Source organism: Helianthus annuus, chromosome 9 (genome assembly GCF_002127325.2).
Source record: "Helianthus annuus cultivar XRQ/B chromosome 9, HanXRQr2.0-SUNRISE, whole genome shotgun sequence".
NCBI lineage: Eukaryota > Viridiplantae > Streptophyta > Magnoliopsida > Asterales > Asteraceae > Helianthus > Helianthus annuus.
Window position 1 is genome coordinate 3,067,394 of NC_035441.2, and position 17,584 is coordinate 3,084,977.

The following is a 17,584-nucleotide window of genomic DNA, read 5'->3' on the forward strand; positions in this document are numbered from 1 at the left end:
TTTGTCACTCGACCGGATCTGTGACTGTGGTCATACCACTATTGGGTCCCGTTGCCCCAAATAGTGACGGTTAACTCACACAGAGTAATAATCACCCACATAGAGTAATATTCACTCACATAGAGTGATAATAATAGTAATGTGCACAATACCCCACATACCAGCTGTAATTTGGTGATTACAAAGACTTAATCCCTGTAATTATAACCTTGAAAATAATTTGAGGTATTGTAATACTTACTCACAAACTGTGAGAAAACAATTTAAAAAGAAGAATGACTCACAAACTGTGAGAAAAGAGTTGTAAAAGGGGAATGACTCACATTGCAGATTAACGAGCAATAGATATAAGCCTACTGATTATCCTTGATTACACCTAGTTTAACACAATGCACACACACAGGTTAGTAACTAATACAGCAATTACGTCAATTCACGAGATTAAACCTTCACAACGATTAATCAGTGCAATACTCGATAATTCAATCGGATTCACAACGAATAACAGAGCATAGTCCGAATTCGAACAGCACTCTAATATTCAAGTCGAAATCACGACGAATAATCAAAGTACAAGCTCAATTGAGCAGCACCTGGACTATCGTTGGATAGTTATAATCGATCGGACGTTGAATCGTAATAGCGATCGAGTTATTACCCTGATTGCGGCAGCGATTCGTGAATTGTGTGTGTTGTGAACGATTTCTGCTATAACTCAGCGTATACAGTGAGTTTTTTCGTCGTTTCAACTCTCAAATTCAAGTCCCAGACTCCTCTATTTATACCCGAATTTTGACACCGTCGCGTAGCGCGAGGGGTACCCCCATGGGCGTCGCGCTACGCGAGGGGTCACCCTACTTCATAGGGTAGCCCTTTGTGCATGTAGGCTGGATGAGTCGACCGTTTCCTAAAATTCAATTTTGACAGATAGTTATGAGGATAATCGTAACTAGGGTGTCACGGCCCCCGACCCGGTTTGACCCGTTTCCGGAGCCGCGGGACAGAAACCCCGTGATATTTGTTTAATTGAGTTATTGCAGCGGAAAATTTTGAACATCAGGATCGTTGTAAAGCTAAATTTTTCCCGATTATTTTTATTTCACAATTCGGGATAAAACCCCGATAATTTACAATACATAAGTTTAGTGCTAAATTCTTATTTTAAAACATCTTTATTCATTTTATATTGAGCCACTATTCTAAGCTTGAAATGCTCCTCAGCACTTTTCCTGATTTACAGCAGATCACCTGAAACATGTTTGAAAAAGATTTTGTCAGCGGGGAAATACTGAGTGAATCATTCATTTTACTGAAAATGACACATTTGTTATAATTCACAGTATTAAGAGTTTTTACATATGTTTATTATCAACCAACATTTCAAGAATAGGTATTTGTCACAGACCAGCTCTGTGACTGTGGTCATATCACCATTGGCTGGCCCAATGAGTGACGTATATCACTTTCTTTTAGGCTCGCCCGCCTAATGTGATTAAAACAATAATAATACTGTGCACAATACCCCACATACCGGCTGTAATTTGGTGATTACATAAACTTAATCACTGTAATTATAACTTTAAAAAAATTAGTTTGGAGTATTGTAAAACAATTGATAAAAAGAGAATGACTCACATTGCAGATTTAGTACTGACAGAATATGATTTTATCCCTGTTAACCTAATTTCACAATAATGCACACAAAACAGAGTTAGTGATCAATACAGCAGTTACGATAATTTCCCGAGATCAAATACTTGCAATGAATGACCAAGTGCAATACTTCAACTCATTTATCAAAATGACAAACGACAAAGTATAGTACTTCAACTCATTATCGAATTATCGACAACGACAAAGTACAATGCTTCAACTCATTTATCGGATTACCGACAAACGACAAAGCATAGCCCAATGTGGGCGGCACTTAGACATTCTTTGAAGTATTGATTCCGGAAACTGAATCGTAATAGCGATCGAGTAATTACCCTGTTCTGCGGCAGCGATTCGATATTAGTGTGTGTGTGTTGGACTGTTTCTGTGATAACTTGATCTACGTAACTCGGATTTACGTCGTTCCAAAGACAGAATTCAAGTCCCAACCCCCTCTATTTATACCCGAAATTTGACACCGTCGCGTAGCGCGAGGGGTACCCCCTATAGGTGTCGCGCTACGCGAGTGGTAACCTATGTTCATAGGGTAGCTACGTGTGTAACTAGGCTTGCTGTGTTGACAGTTTCGTTAATTTCGAATTTTACACAGAGTTATGAGGATAATCGTTGGCTAGGGTTTATCCCCCCCCCTGAGTTTTAGGGGCCCTGATCCTGATTCTGATTGTTCTGGAAATTTTAGGGTTAGTGCAGAATTACTTGGGTATCTCAATTAGGGTTTTCTTAATAGCTAATTACCATTCTAATTATTAATTTTAATGAGAGTTGTTACATCCTCCCCACCTTAGGAAAAATCTCGTCCTCGAGATTCACTGGAATAGATGAGGATACTTGCGCTTCATTTCTGATTCCAGCTCCCAAGTGTATTCTGGTCCTCTTTTTGAATTCCATTTGACTTTGACCAATACCAGTCGTTTGTGTTTGAGAAACTTGACTTTTCTATCTTCGATCTGTAGTGGTTTCTCTATAAACTTTGATTTTTCGTTCACCTCTATATCTTGAAGAGGTACTACCAGGGATTCGTCTGATAAACATTTCTTGAGATTGGATACATGAAATACATCATGTACTCCAGCTAGTTCTTCTGTTAGTTGTAAACGATAAGCAACTGGTCCGATTCGTTGAATCACTGGAAATGGTCCAACATATCGGGGACTCAGTTTCCCTTTCTTACCGAATCTTACAACACCTTTCCAAGGAGATACTTTTAAAAGTACCTTGTCTCCTATTTGGAATTCAAGCGGTTTGCGACGATTGTCTGCATAACTCTTCTGGCGATCTCTGGCTGTTTTCAATCTTTCCTTGATTTGTGTTATCTTGTCTGTGGTTTCTTGTACGATTTCTGGACCTGATAATTGACTTTCTCCTATTTCTGCCCAACATACGGGTGTTCTGCACTTACGTCCATATAGTGCCTCGAATGGGGCGGCTTCAATACTTGAATGATAACTATTGTTATAGGAGAATTCAATTAATGGTAAATGGTTATCCCAATTACCTCCAAAGTCAATTACACATGCTCGGAGCATGTCTTCCAGAGTTTGGATTGTCCTTTCACTTTGTCCGTCAGTCTGTGGATGATATGCGGTACTTAGATTAAGTCGGGTTCCCATTGATTCTTGGAAACTTGTCCAAAATCGGGAGGTAAAACGACTATCTCTATCCGATACAATGGAGAGCGGGACTCCATGTAAGGATACTATCTCATCCACATACAGCTTGGCTAATCTTTCCATGCTAAAGGTTTCTTTTATTGGTAGAAAATGAGCGGATTTGGTTAATCGGTCCACGATTACCCAAATAGCATCATTACTTTTTCTGGTTTTAGGCAACTTAGTAACAAAATCCATTGTTATGAGTTCCCATTTCCATACCGGCATTTCTAATTGTTGCAGTAAGCCTGAGGGTTTCTGGTGTTCTGCTTTAACTTGTGAACAAGTTAAACACTTAGATACATATTCAGCTATGTCCTTTTTCATTCCTATCCACCAGAAATTTTTCCTTAAATCTTGGTACATCTTATTGTTTCCTGGGTGTACAGTATACCTAGATTTATGAGCTTCTTCTAAGATTTTCGATCTTAAATTTCCTTGTTTAGGTACCCAAATTCTGCTTTGGTGAAATTTCCAAATTCCATCATTTCCTTGTTCTAATTCTTTTAGGTAACCTTTCATGGCATCGTCCTTAATTGCCGTTTTCTGGATTTCTTTCACTTGTTCCCGTAAATCTACTTGTAGATTTATTCTAAGAGCACGAACTCGCCTTTGTTTTTCATGATACTTACGACTTAAAGCATCTGCTACTACGTTGGCTTTTCCTTCGTGATATTGAATATCACAGTCGTAATCACTCAGGACTTCCATCCATCTTCTTTGTCTCATGTTTAACTCTTTTTGCCCGAATATATACCTTAAACTCTTATGATCCGTATAAACAGTAAACTTACTTCCATACAGATAATGTCTCCAAATCTTAAGGGCAAAAACTATGGCTCCTAGTTCTAAATCATGAGTCGTATAGTTTTCTTCGTGCTTTTTCAATTGTCTGGAGGCATACGCAATTACCTTCTTGCGTTGCATCAACACGCATCCATATCCTAATTTTGAAGCATCACAATATACTTCAAAATCTTCTGTTCCTTCTGGTAAGGCTAAGATTGGCGCATTGGTTAATTTCTGCTTTAAGATTCTAAAAGCTTCTTCTTGTTTTGGTCCCCATTCAAACTTAGTGGCTTTACAGGTCAGCTTAGTTAATGGTACGGCTATCTTGGAAAAATCCTTAATAAACCGTCTATAATAACCGGCTAAACCTATAAAACTTCTAATTTCCATTGCAGTTTGTGGAACCTTCCAGTTGGTAATTGCTTCGATCTTAGCAGGATCTACGTGAATACCTTCATGGTTCACCATATGGCCTAAGAATTGCACTTCTTGTAGCCAAAATTCACATTTTGAAAATTTAGCGTACAATTTTTCTTTTCTTAACAAAGTTAAGATTGCATGTAAGTGTTGACAATGCTCGTCTTGACTTTTGGAATAAATGAGTATATCGTCAATGAACACGATCACAAATTTATCCAAATATGGTTTACAGATTCTGTTCATCATGTCCATGAATGCAGCTGGGGCATTGGTTAAGCCGAAGGGCATGACTGTAAACTCATAATGACCATACCTAGTTCTGAAAGCAGTTTTAGGTATGTCTTCTTCTTGAACTTTCAACTGATGATATCCGGATCTTAAATCTATCTTAGAGAAATACCTAGCTCCTTGTAATTGATCGAAAAGATCATCAATCCTAGGTAATGGGTATCGATTCTTAATTGTAACTTTATTTAATTCTCTATAATCAATACACATTCTCATTGATCCATCTTTCTTTTTCACAAACAACACTGGTGCACCCCAAGGGGATGAACTAGGTTGTATAAATCCTTTGCTTAGTAATTCATCTAATTGTTTCTTTAATTCTAGCATTTCGGTAGGAGCTAATCGATATGGTGCCTTGGCTATCGGTGTAGTTCCTGGAATTAGATGAATCCTAAATTCTACCTCTCTGTCTGGTGGTAACCCAGGTAAATCTTCTGGAAATACATCTGGGTATTCTGAGACTACAGGAATTTCCTTGAGTTCTTTGCCTTTAGTACAAATGATTACTGAAATCATATATACTATTCCTTGGTTCCGTTCATAATTAGCAATTTTCATTACTGATATGAACTTTAATGGTTTCCGAGGTTTATCTCCTGAAATCTTAATTACCTCTCCAGTAGGTGCTTGAATTTCTATAGAATTTCTATCACATATGATTTGAGCATGGTTGGCTATTAACCAATCCATTCCTAACACAACATCAAACTCAGCTAATTTCATAGGCAATAGGTTTGCAACAAGCTTATGACCTGAAAGTTCTATTTCTACTTTTTGCAAAACCTGATTAATTTCTATGGAATTCCCATCTGCAGTTTCGACTGTAAAGATCTGCCTAACTGTAGTTAATGGTAACTTAAGAGCTTGACAAAATGAAGTATTTATAAAACTTTGGTTCGCACCAGAGTCAAATAATACTTTTGCATAGACGTTGTGGACTAAAAACGTACCGGCGATCACATCCGGAATGAGTTCTGCTTCTTGAGTAGTCAGCTGAAATGCTCTAACATTCTTCTTAGTAGTTCCTTCAGCTGCCTTGGGTTTGTTGTCTGTTGGGTTGATTAACTTAGGACACTCTGGTTTGATATGTCCAGCTTCTCCACAATTGTAACAAATTATGGATTTCTTTCTGCAGTTTTCTTCCCGATGTCCGGTTGTTTTGCAAAAATTGCAAATTCTATTACACTTTCCAAAATGTCTCTTTTTGCAAAATTTGCATAATGGCACATTTGAAGATTGCCCTGTTCCTCTTTTCTTGAAATTACTACTATTACCTACCCTAAATCCTTGGGAAATTTTCTGAGCCAATTCTTTCTTCCTATCTTCATCTCTGGTACGGATTAGTTCATCGGTTAAGGTATTAGCTAATTCTACTGCATCGTCAATAGTGCGAGGTTTCGCAGCTTTAACGATATTGCGAATTTCACTAATTAATCCCCAAATATATCGAGAAATGAGTACTGGTTCTAGCGAAGCCAGGTTAGGTACCACTCTCGCATATTCGAAGAATGTCGAAGTATAACCACGACAATCTACTCCGGTCATTCGATGATTTAGGAACTTATTTGCCATTTGTTCCTTCTCATACTCAGGACAGAATTTTCTTTCAACAAGATTCTTAAATTCTTTCCAGGACATAGCATAAGCCACTCGTCTTCCTTTTGCCTGCAGCACTGTGTTCCACCATTCTAGTGCTCCTTCCTTAAACAGATTTGAGGCATACATGACTTGATCTTCGTCAGCACATTTACTTATTGCAATTACTGCTTCGGTTTTCTCTAACCATCGCAGTGTTGCAGTTGCTCCTTCGTTGCCTGCAAATTCAGCGGGTTTACAAGCAAGAAATTCTTTGAAAGTGCAACCAGGTGTTGCAGCCTTTCGTTTCTTAGGGCGCTGCGTGTGCTGAGATTCATTGTCATGATTTATATGATCATTGCCCCCGTTTATACTATTACTGAAATTATCTTCGATAGTATGTTTGCTAGGTATGATATGTTGCGGATCGTTTGGATTTTTCATAGCAGCAACGAACATTGGAATTGCGTTGGCTATTCCTTGGGCAACCATATTTTCAATATCTTGTTTGGTCATATATTGATCTTCTGGGTGTTGCTCCGATTGATTAACTTCATTTACTGGTTCGTTATCGTTATTTGCCATCTGATGATAAGTTATTATGAATAATTAGCAATTAACAATTTATACAAATCATTAAACAAGTTATAACACATAAATCCAAAATTATCGATTTCTCGATTTCATATCAGTATAGTATGCATCAATACACACCGATATTTTACAACGTTTTATTCGTTATGTTACAACTGGTTTCACTATTTACTTTTACTATTATACAAAGATAACTTTCCCATCCTCCTAGTTGTTATTCTAGAAACGTAATTCCCTCTCGTCATATTTCCAGGCAATCTGTCCCCCTATTTCCCTAATTCTATTCCCTGCATCCATCAACTCTTCACCGAAATGGCGAAGTTCAGCCAGATTTTCATTGCTCATTGGTGGGTTAGGTAGGGGTTCTGGGTCGAACTGTGGAAGAAATGAGTAAGCGTTATTGACAATATTTTGAAATTGTCAATCGTTGGTCCACCATTCTTCCATTTCTATAGGTTGGTTATGGACTATTGGTTCAGTGATAGTTGGTGCAAAATTCATAGGAATTGGGTTTTCGATAGGATAAGTAAAAATACCCGAACTGGCAGGTTGCATAGTCTCACATTTTTCTAGTAAAATATCTATCTGATCCTGAAAAGTAACTCTTTTAGTTTGATTAGAACTTTCTCCAACTTCTACCTGGGTTGGGTTAGAACCTTGCCCTATTTCTATTTCTATTTCCTGAGAATACTGATCGAACTGCTCCTCCATTTGCCTAACCTCATTATTAGCTTCAGTTTCTTGTTCTTGCGGATTAGGGTTTTCCTGGATTACAATCGCTTTTCCTTTGTCTAAAGGTTTACTAGTTTTAGGGGTTTTTGTAACTGACTTTTTCTTACGTATACGGCTTCCCCATACATAATTTTTCTTTGGCCTCCTTTTTGGTTTGGTCACTGGTGGAGTAGGGAGTTTTACAGGTTGGTCTACATCAGCAAGATATCCTGTGAATTCATGAGAAACTTCTATGTTCACTGGGTACAGATTGAGGTTCTGAAAAGCTTCAGATATCTCGTTCATGCTGTGTAGCATATATGCAAAATGCATAAAATATTAAGTTAAAACTTTGGAACAAAGTTTAACAAATAACATGGAAGTTTTATTGCACACTATTTGTACAAAATACAGGAAAACACACTCAAATTTATTTCACTTTTATTTATTTACTTATTGGGAAGTACTGCTTGCAAATTTTAGGGCATCTTTAAAGATTTGCATGTTCTGCCACAGTGGCTAGCATATATAAATTTGCCCATTTTTCATCGAGTTTATCTTCCCAAGGGGATTTCTTAAGTAACTCCAAGGTTTCCTTTTTAATTTTCTTTTCTCTGATTTGCTCCTTACTTTTCTTAATAATCATATTCCTTTTTCTAGGAGAAAGCGGATTTTCATAATTCGCTTTTTGCACAAATATTCCTTCCTCAGGAATCGTAGGGAGCCTTGAAATTTTAGTTTTAGACGAACTTCCTTTCTCGTAAATTGATCTATCTAATTTAAGATAGATATCTTGCAACTTTTGTTTACCCATACTGTAACTAACAAATAATCAGTTAAAAGCACATAATCACATAATCATATAATAGTAATCAGGAAAAATTAAGTATCGGTTAAATACTTAATTAGCTTAACTCAGTGGCTCTGATACCACCTTGTTTCTGTCACGGCCCCCGACCCGGTTTGACCCGTTTCCGGAGCCGCGGGACAGAAACCCCGTGATATTTGTTTAATTGAGTTATTGCAGCGGAAAATTTTGAACATCAGGATCGTTGTAAAGCTAAATTTTTCCCGATTATTTTTATTTCACAATTCGGGATAAAACCCCGATAATTTACAATACATAAGTTTAGTGCTAAATTCTTATTTTAAAACATCTTTATTCATTTTATATTGAGCCACTATTCTAAGCTTGAAATGCTCCTCAGCACTTTTCCTGATTTACAGCAGATCACCTGAAACATGTTTGAAAAAGATTTTGTCAGCGGAGAAATACTGAGTGAATCATTCATTTTACTGAAAATAACACATTTGTTATAATTCACAGTATTAAGAGTTTTTACATATGTTTATTATCAACCAACATTTCAAGAATAGGTATTTGTCACAGACCAGCTCTGTGACTGTGGTCATATCACCATTGGCTGGCCCAATGAGTGACGTATATCACTTTCTTTTAGGCTCGCCCACCTAATGTGATTAAAACAATAATAATACTGTGCACAATACCCCACATACCGGCTGTAATTTGGTGATTACATAAACTTAATCACTGTAATTATAACTTTAAAAAAATTAGTTTGGAGTATTGTAAAACAATTGATAAAAAGAGAATGACTCACATTGCAGATTTAGTACTGACAGAATATGATTTTATCCCTGTTAACCTAATTTCACAATAATGCACATAAAACAGAGTTAGTGATCAATACAGCAGTTACGATAATTTCCCGAGATCAAATACTTGCAATGAATGACCAAGTGCAATACTTCAACTCATTTATCAAAATGACAAACGACAAAGTATAGTACTTCAACTCATTATCGAATTATCGACAACGACAAAGTACAATGCTTCAACTCATTTATCGGATTACCGACAAACGACAAAGCATAGCCCAATGTGGGCGGCACTTAGACATTCTTTGAATGTATTGATTCCGGAAACTGAATCGTAATAGCGATCGAGTAATTACCCTGTTCTGCGGCAGCGATTCGATATTAGTGTGTGTGTGTTGGACTGTTTCTGTGATAACTTGATCTACGTAACTCGGATTTACGTCGTTCCAAAGACAGAATTCAAGTTCCAACCCCCTCTATTTATACCCGAAATTTGACACCGTCGCGTAGCGCGAGGGGTACCCCCTATAGGTGTCGCGCTACGCGAGTGGTAACCTATGTTCATAGGGTAGCTACGTGTGTAACTAGGCTTGCTGTGTTGACAGTTTCGTTAATTTCGAATTTTACACAGAGTTATGAGGATAATCGTTGGCTAGGGTTTATCCCCCCCCCCCTTGAGTTTTAGGGGCCCTGATCCTGATTCTGATTGTTCTGGAAATTTTAGGGTTAGTGCAGAATTACTTGGGTATCTCAATTAGGGTTTTCTTAATAGCTAATTACCATTCTAATTATTAATTTTAATGAGAGTTGTTACATAGGGTTTTGCCCCCCCCCCCCTGAGTTTTAGGGGCCCTGATCCTGATTCTGATTGTTCTGGAAATTTTAGGGTTAGTGCAGAATTACTTGGGTTTCTCAATTAGGGTTTTCTTAATAGCTAATTACCATCCTAATTATGGATTTTAGTGACAGTTGTTACATCCTCCCCACCTTAAGAAAAATCTCGTCCTCGAGATTTATTGAAATAAATGAGGATATTTGCGTTTCATTTCTGATTCCAGCTCCCAAGTGTATTCTGGTCCTCGCCTTGAATTCCATTTGACTTTGACCAACACCAGTCGTTTGTGTTTGAGAAACTTGACTTTTCTATCTTCGATCTGTAGTGGTTTCTCTATAAACTTCAACTTTTCGTTTACCTCTACATCTTGAAGAGGTACTATCAGGGACTCATCTGATAGGCATTTCTTGAGATTGGATACATGAAATACATCATGTACTCCAGATAATTCTTCTGGTAGCTGTAAACGATAAGCAACTGGTCCTATTCGTTGGCTTATTGGAAATGGTCCTACATATCTGGGACTCAACTTTCCTTTCTTACCGAATCGTACTACTCCTTTCCAAGGAGAAACTTTTAAAAGTACTTTATCTCCTACTTGGAATTCAAGCGGCTTGCGACGATTGTCTGCATAGCTTTTCTGACGATCTCTGGCTGTTTTCAGTCTTTCCTTGATCTGAGTTATCTTGTCAGTAGTTTCTTGTACAATCTCAGGACCTGATAATTGACTTTCTCCGATTTCTGCCCAACATACTGGAGTTCTGCACTTACGTCCATACAGTGCTTCGAATGGTGCAGCTTCGATACTTGAATGATAACTATTGTTATAGGAGAATTCAATTAATGGCAAATGGCTATCCCAATTACCACCAAAGTCAATTACACATGCTCGGAGCATGTCTTCTAGCGTTTGTATTGTCCTTTCACTCTGTCCGTCTGTTTGTGGATGATAAGCAGTACTTAGATTTAGTCGAGTTCCCATTGCTTTCTGAAAACTTGTCCAGAAATGAGATGTAAAACGACTATCTCTATCCGATACAATGGAGAGTGGGACTCCATGTAGGGATACTACCTCGTCCACGTACAGTTGTGCTAACCTTTCCATGCTAAAGGTTTCTTTCATTGGTAGGAAATGAGCTGACTTGGTTAATCGGTCCACGATTACCCAAATCGCATCATTACCTCTTTTGGTTTTGGGTAACTTTGTAACAAAGTCCATTGTTATGAGTTCCCATTTCCATACAGGCATTTCTAACTGTTGTAGTAGTCCTGAAGGTTTCTGGTGTTCAGCTTTAACTTGTGAACAAGTTAAGCACTTGGATACGTATTCGGCTATATCCTTTTTCATTCCTATCCACCAGAAATTATTCCTTAAATCTTGGTACATCTTATTGTTTCCTGGGTGCATGGTATACCTAGATTTATGAGCTTCTTCTAAAATCTTATTTCTTAACTCTCCTTGCTTAGGTACCCAAATTCGTTTCTTTTGGAATTTCCAAATTCCATCATTTCCTTGTTCTAATTCTTTTAGGTAACCTTTCATTCCTTCAGCATCGTCTTGGATTGCTGTTTTCTGAACTTCTTTAATTTGTGCCATTAAATCTACTTGTAGATTTATCCTCAGGGCACGGACTCGTTTCTGTTTCTCATGGTATTTACGACTTAAGGCATCTGCAACTACATTTGCCTTTCCTTCGTGATATTGGATATCACAGTCGTAATCACTTAGCATCTCCATCCATCTTCTTTGTCTCATATTTAACTCTTTTTGCCCAAATATATATCTTAAACTTTTATGATCTGTATAAACAGTAAACTTACTTCCATACAGATAATGTCTCCATATCTTAAGGGCAAAGATTATGGCTCCTAATTCTAGATCATGAGTCGTATAATTTTCTTCGTGCTTTTTCAATTGTCTAGAAGCATACGCAATTACCTTCTTGCGTTGCATTAACACACATCCATAGCCTAATTTTGAAGCATCACAATATACTTCAAAATCTTCTGTTCCCTCAGGTAAAGCTAAGATTGGTGCATTCGTCAACCTATGCTTTAAAATCTTAAAGGCTTCTTCTTGTCTAGGTCCCCATTCAAACTTAGCAGCTTTACAGGTTAACTTAGTTAATGGTACGGCTATCTTAGAAAAATCTTTGATAAATCGTCTATAGTATCCAGCTAAGCCTAGAAAACTTCTTATCTCCATTGCTGTTTGTGGGACTTTCCATTTCATAATTGCTTCTATTTTAGCAGGATCTACATGGATACCTTCATGATTTACCACATGACCTAAGAATTGTACTTCTTGTAGCCAAAATTCACATTTTGAGAATTTGGCATAAAGCCTTTCTTTTCTTAACAAAGTTAAGAGTGCATGTAAGTGTTCACAATGTTCTTTTTGGCTTTTGGAATAAATAAGTATATCGTCGATGAAAACGATCACAAATTTATCCAAGTATGGTTTACAGATTCGATTCATCATGTCCATGAATGCTGCTGGGGCATTCGTTAATCCAAAGGGCATGACTGTAAACTCATAATGACCATACCTAGTTCTGAAAGCAGTTTTAGGTATGTCTTCTTCTTGTACTTTCAACTGATGGTATCCGGATCTTAAATCTATCTTTGAGAAATACCTAGCTCCTTGCAATTGATCAAAAAGATCATCAATCCTAGGTAGTGGGTATCGATTCTTAATTGTAACCTTATTTAATTCTCTATAATCGATACACATTCTCATCGATCCATCTTTCTTTTTCACAAACAGTACCGGTGCACCCCAAGGGGATGAACTCGGTTGTATGAATCCTTTGCTTAATAATTCATCTAATTGCTTTTTCAATTCTAGCATTTCGGTAGGTGCTAATCTATATGGTGCTTTGGCTATTGGTGCAGTACTTGGAATTAAATGAATTCTAAATTCTACTTCTCTATCAGGTGGTAATCCAGGTAATTCTTCTGGAAAAACGTCTGGGTATTCTGAGACTACGGGGATGTCCTGGAGTTCCTTATCTTTAGTGTTAATGATTGCGGAAATCATATACACCATTTCCTGTTTTCTCGAATAACTAGCCAATTTCATTACTGATATGAATTTCAATGGCTTTCGAGGTTTATCCCCAGTAATTAAAATTACTTCTCCTGTAGGGGTTTGGATTTCTACTGCATTTTTGTCACATAAGATTCGTGCATGGTTGGCTATTAACCAATCCATTCCTAACACTACATCGAATCCAGCTAAATTCATTGGTAACAAATTTGCAGAAAACTTATGGCCTAATAGTTCTACTTTTCCTCCTTGCCAGATTTTATCTATGTTCACAGAATTTCCTTCTGCGGTTTCAACTGTGAAAATTTGCCTAAGAGTGGTTAAAGGTAACTTAAGAGCTTGACAAAATGAAGTATTAATAAAACTTTGGTTCGCACCAGAGTCAAATAATACTTTTGCAAATACGTCATGTACCAGGAACGTACCAGCTATCACATCTGGAATGAGTTCGGCCTCTTGAGTGGTTAGCTGGAATGCACGTGCATTTTTCTTGGTTGTTCCTTCCGTGGGTTTGGCTTGTTAACTACAGGTTTAGCTAACTTAGGACATTCAGATTGAAAGTGTCCCCTTTCTCTGCAATTATAACAAACTCTGGTTTTCTTTCTGCAGTCTTCTTCCCGATGCCCTTTCATTTTACAAAAATTGCAAACCATGTTGCATTGTCCATAATGCTTCTTTTTGCAATTTCTGCAGAAAGGAGGTGATGAGGATTGCCCTGTTCCTCTTTTCTTGGTATTACCCGCACGAAATCCTTGGGTAATCTTCTGAGCTAATTCCTTCTTCCGGTCTTCTTCTCTTGTGCGCACCAACTCATCTGTTAGGGTATTAGCTAATTCTACAGCATCGTCAATAGTACGAGGTCTCGCAGCTTTAACGATGTTTCGGATTTCACTAATTAACCCCCAGATGTAACGAGAAATAAGTACCGGTTCTGGCGAAGCCAGTGATGGCACTACCCTTGCATATTCAAAGAATGTCGAAGTATAGCCCCGACAATCTACTCCTGTCATACGGTGACTAAGGAATTTGTTTGCCATCTGTTCCTTCTCGTATTCGGGACAGAATTTTCTTTGTACCAAACTTTTAAATTCTTCCCAACCTATGGCGTAGGCTATCCTTCTTCCTTTTGCCTGGAGGACCGTGTTCCACCATTCGAGTGCTCCTTCTTTGAACAGATTTGATGCATACATCACCTGGTCTCCTTCGGCACATTTGCTTATTGCAATTACTGCTTCGGTTTTCTCTAACCAACGCAGTGTTGCAGTTGCCCCTTCGTTACCTGCAAATTCAGCGGGTTTGCAAGCAAGAAATTCTTTGTAAGTGCAACCAGACGTTGCAGCTTTCATTCTTTTAGGGAGTGGGGCCTGCTGCGGATCATGATCGTCATGATTGCCGCCTCCATTTATGCTGTTACTGCCGTTATCTTCTGGAATACGTTTACTAGGGATTAATTGTGGTTCGGCAGGTTTCTGAACAGCAGCTACAATTTCTGGAATAGCATGAGCTATCCCTTGGGCGATAAAGTGCTCGATATCTTGTCGAGTTATATATTGATCTTCCTGTTCTTGCTCAGATTGATTTACTTCATTAATTGGTTCATTATTAGCGTTTTCCATCTGCTTATTGGTAAAAATTATTAGTGTCTAACTTATCAATGACAAAATTCACATAGATAAACACATAGATTATCACAACATACAAGCATAACCAAAATTGTCGATTTCTCGACTTTTACTTTGTTATGGTATATTGTATATGCATCCATACACACCGTATTTTACAGAGTTTTATTGCCCATTTTACAGAATTTTAAGTTACTATCATACAATATGGCTTTCTGTGGTTTAACTGACTGTTCTAGTAACGATGCTCCCTCTCATCGTACTTCCAAGTTAGATGCTCCCCCATTTCCCTGATCCTATTACCTGTACCTATCAGTTCTTCACCGAACTGACGGAGTTCAGCTAGGTTTTCATTACTCATGGGAGGATTTGGGAGTGGTTCTGGGTCAAATTGTGGAAGAAAACTATAAGGACTGTTGACTATGTTTTGGAATTGCCAGTCATTGGTCCACCATTCCTCCATTTGGCCTAATGGTCTGGTATGAACTAGTGGGTCTGGAATAGCTGGTCCTAGGTTTAGTGGGAATTGAACTGTAGCCGGGTAAGAGAAGAGATTATCGTTGATAGGCTCTAAAACATCACAATTTTCCAGTAGGCGATCTATTTCGTCCTGGAATGTGATTTCCTCAGATTGTTTAGAGCTTTCGCCAATCTCTATTCCCTTTTGTTTCAGATCTATTCCTATTTCCTTTTCAGGTGGTTTTGAACTTTCTCCAGTTTCTATTTCCTTTCCCTTGCTCACACTCACAGGATTTTCTATTTTAGGGAGTTTCCTAGTGGCAGGTTTCCTACGACGTACTTTCCTCCACCCTACGTATCTTCTCTTCTTTTTAGGTTTGGCTTTTTCCAGCGGTGGAGCTTGGAATTCCACAGGTTCTTCTATGTCAGCAATGTAACCAGTAAAGTCGTGAGAGACTTCGATAGGCACTGGATATAAGTTGAGATTCTGGAATGCTTCCGACATCTCATTCATGCTGCATAGCATATATGCAAAATGCAATGTTAAAACTTTGGAACAAAGTTTAACAAACAAACACTGAAGTTTTATTGCATATTACTTTTTGTACAGAAATAACTGAAATAAACACACTGGGATTTTATTTATTTACGGGATTGTGATTTCTCTTACTAGACCCAACTTATCGGATATTTAGAGATTAGCATTTTCTGCTACAGTAGCTAGCATATAGAGATTTGCCCATTTCCCGTCTATTTTATCTTCCCAAGGTGCACTAGTACCCAACTCTTGGACTTCTGGGTTAAACCTAACTTTCTTGGTTCGGGGTTTCTTTTTCTCCTGACTCTTTTTAAGTATCGAATCCCTTTTCTCTGGGGAAAGAGGATTTTCATAATTTGCCTTGCGGACAAAGATTCCTTCTTCTAAATTTACTGGATTTCTAGAAGAAGATGCCACATCTAGTTTGTGGTAGATAGCAGACAGCTTTTGTTTACCCATACTGTATCTTAACAAATAATCAGTTAATACAACATATAATCACCGAATAACAACTAGTAAAATTAAGCATTTGAACAAAATACTTAATTTAGGCTTAATCAGTGGCTCGATCAGTGGCTCAATTTAATTATTAGCTCTGATACCACCTTTCTGTCGCGGCCCCCGACCCACCCTGGACGGAGTCGGGGCCCGCGATGCAGATTTCAGTGTGGTACCCGTGGTATTTAATTTATGCGACAGCGGAAGTCTTTTTACAACAGGATCTTTTCACCGGAAAATATGCTCGTTTAATATATTACACAAAGTTTAAGGGATAAGTCCCATAATTTACAATAAGTTAATTTCACACAGAAATCTTTATTTTCCAAAACATGTTTTATTCATTTATTTACATTGAGCCACTTCTCTGAGCTTGATAGTGCTTTACTGCACTTTTCCTGGATCACACAGATCACCTGAAACATGTTTGAAAAAGGTTTTGTCAGCGGGGAAATACTGAGTGAATCATTCCATTTTCTAAAACGACCTGTTAGTTATAAATTACAGTATTAAGAGCGATTACAATGTTTCTATCAACCAATTATCAAGAATAGGTATTTGTCACTCGACCGGATCTGTGACTGTGGTCATACCACTATTGGGTCCCGTTGCCCCAAATAGTGACGGTTAACTCACACAGAGTAATAATCACCCACATAGAGTAATATTCACTCACATAGAGTGATAATAATCGTAATGTGCACAATACCTCACATACCAGCTGTAATTTGGTGATTACAAAGACTTAATCCCTGTAATTATAACCTTGAAAATAATTTGAGGTATTGTAATACTTACTCACAAACTGTGAGAAAACAATTTAAAAAGAAGAATGACTCACAAACTGTGAGAAAAGAGTTGTAAAAGGGGAATGACGCACATTGCAGATTAACGAGCAATAGATATAAGCCTACTGATTATCCTGATTACACCTAGTTTAACACAATGCACACACACAGGTTAGTAACTAATACAGCAATTACGTCAATTCACGAGATTAAACCTTCACAACGATTAATCAGTGCAATACTCGATAATTCAATCGGATTCACAACGAATAACAGAGCATAGTCCGAATTCGAACAGCACTCTAATATTCAAGTCGAAATCACGACGAATAATCAAAGTACAAGCTCAATTGAGCAGCACCTGGACTATCGTTGGATAGTTATAATCGATCGGACGTTGAATCGTAATAGCGATCGAGTTATTACCCTGATTGCGGCAGCGATTCGTGAATTGTGTGTGTTGTGAACGATTTCT